A 2,192-nucleotide genomic window follows, 5' to 3' on the forward strand; every position below is an offset into this window, starting at 1 on the left:
CTGCTAAATGTTTTTCTACCACTTGGGTCTGTTTACAGGATGAATGTGTTGGTGTACACAGCGTGGGTGTGTTTTCATATTATAATTCCAAACAATTTATTATTAAATCCTTTCCTCTATCTCTATAAATATGCTATACATGTAAGAAGATTTCATGCTATAACTTTGAATGACTACTAAAATTGATACAAGCTGACGCTGCATTCCTCTAACTACTATAGCTTGCATCCAAATTGAAAAATAATTAGACTTTTCAAGTGATCATTATTTGTATAATATGTTTTCATAGAGCCCATGCTGGCAAACACATCCTGGTCTCTATTTTACTGCCAGTGCAAAGCCAGTGCTGCTTTTATCGCAGTCTTTATGGAATCTTCCTTGGGCACAAAGCCTATTTTTTTGCACATTGGTGTGTTTGGTGTTTTTCTGCCATGAATGCTTACGCTGAGGTGGAAGGAGAGATGCAGCTGAGGTCATGTTTATGCTGATTGGGCAGCGCAGTGCAATTTTGGTGCTCATTTTGACATCAAAACTGTGATTGAGTTAAAACCTGCTCAGGCCACCTTCTATCACAAATGCAGGTGCAATGGCAAATTTCCTAACAACAGTCTAAGCTAGGAAGCATGAGAACAGGTACCCAAATGTATTTTAATGGCCACACCAACTTAAAATTCACCCTTAATCCACAACTGATCTGCTAGAATTCACTGATAATTTATTATGAAATTATTTGAATTATTAAATGTGTGTGGTAATTTAGAATGATTATGTTCAAATAAGATAAATAAACTAGTCCCCAGTATGTGTCTATAAATATGAATATGGTCAAACAGAATTGGCAAGCATCATGATGCATCTTCTCTTTTTATATCATGCAGCTGTGAGTAAACTGTGCTACATAATTGCTATTGGTTACAGGACAAGTCTTTCTTTCTTCCATGCACAAGTATCTGGAATACTTCTACACTTTCTCTGTTGGAGCCTCTCTAACCACTGTAGCATCGGTGATGTCAGTCAAAAATGCCCGTGTTGCTCTTAAAGGGGATGAGAGGAGCTGGTTTGACTGAACATTACTAACACCAGCCCAGACTCCAGATACTCGTAATGTATTCCTCCCACTAATAACGTATTCAGCCTCTCTTCCACACTGTGCCTGGTTGCGCCTGGCTGCACTCAACGTGCACCAATGCCAGTGGTCGCCAAAACTGGAAAAAAAAAAAAAAAAAATTGGTTGGACACATCCATATGCACCTTCACCTGGAGTTTAGACTTGTTTGCCTCTGCACCCTATTTCAGGAAAATAGAGCCCCTTGAGTGCTCAAAACAAGCACTTAATTTGGGCACTGAACTAGCACAAGCATAATAATGGCCTAATTTGCATAGATTATGTCAGTCTGCTTAGTGTGTTAATGCTTGGTAAACTCTGGGTTTAAACATTCAGCAGACACTCTAATTGAGAGTTTGTTAATTGGTTACATTGATGCTCTGATTCTTGTTAATCTACTGGCAGGTCTCATTTGCTCATTTCAGAACCAAACAGCCTACAGCACTTTCCCACTACATGGTGAGACAGGACTCGTGAATTTCTGTGTTTCAGTTTCATCATCTAGAGAATTTATTTTACAATTTATCCACAAAAGAGAAGATTCTGACATGTAATAATGGCAACAAACTAATCTTGATGCTTATGCATGAAGTTAACAAACTGGTGACTTTAACAGCACTATATTGCCCCAAAGAAATATCCTTCAACATTTAAGTGAATTTTACAAAGAAATAAATGGGACAAGCATATTGTTTTTACCAATACTGCATTTGGTTTTTCCTAGCATAATAAGGCCAAGGCACACAAGATGCCCATTTGCTGTAAACTTCAGTTTTCATGCCGACAGCACTAGATTTCAAAATTAAAAGATGACTGAGGTAAAGTTTTGGTAAACTGAGAAAACAAACTGAGTAATTAAATTAACAAATCTGAGCAATTATCATTAATTACCGTTTACAGCTGATACAATAGCATCACATTATTTATATATAAAGAACGTGGTACTGTGTGTTTACAAATTCTTTTTCTTTTTCCATTCCATTTTCCTCCGCTTATCCAGGACCGGGTCGTGGGGGCAGCAGTCTAAGCAAAGATGCCCAGACTTCCCTCTTTTCAGACACTTCCTCCAGCTGCTCCGCGGGAATGT

Source organism: Monopterus albus, unplaced genomic scaffold, assembly GCF_001952655.1.
Source record: "Monopterus albus unplaced genomic scaffold, M_albus_1.0 scaffold31.1, whole genome shotgun sequence".
Classification (NCBI taxonomy): domain Eukaryota; kingdom Metazoa; phylum Chordata; class Actinopteri; order Synbranchiformes; family Synbranchidae; genus Monopterus; species Monopterus albus.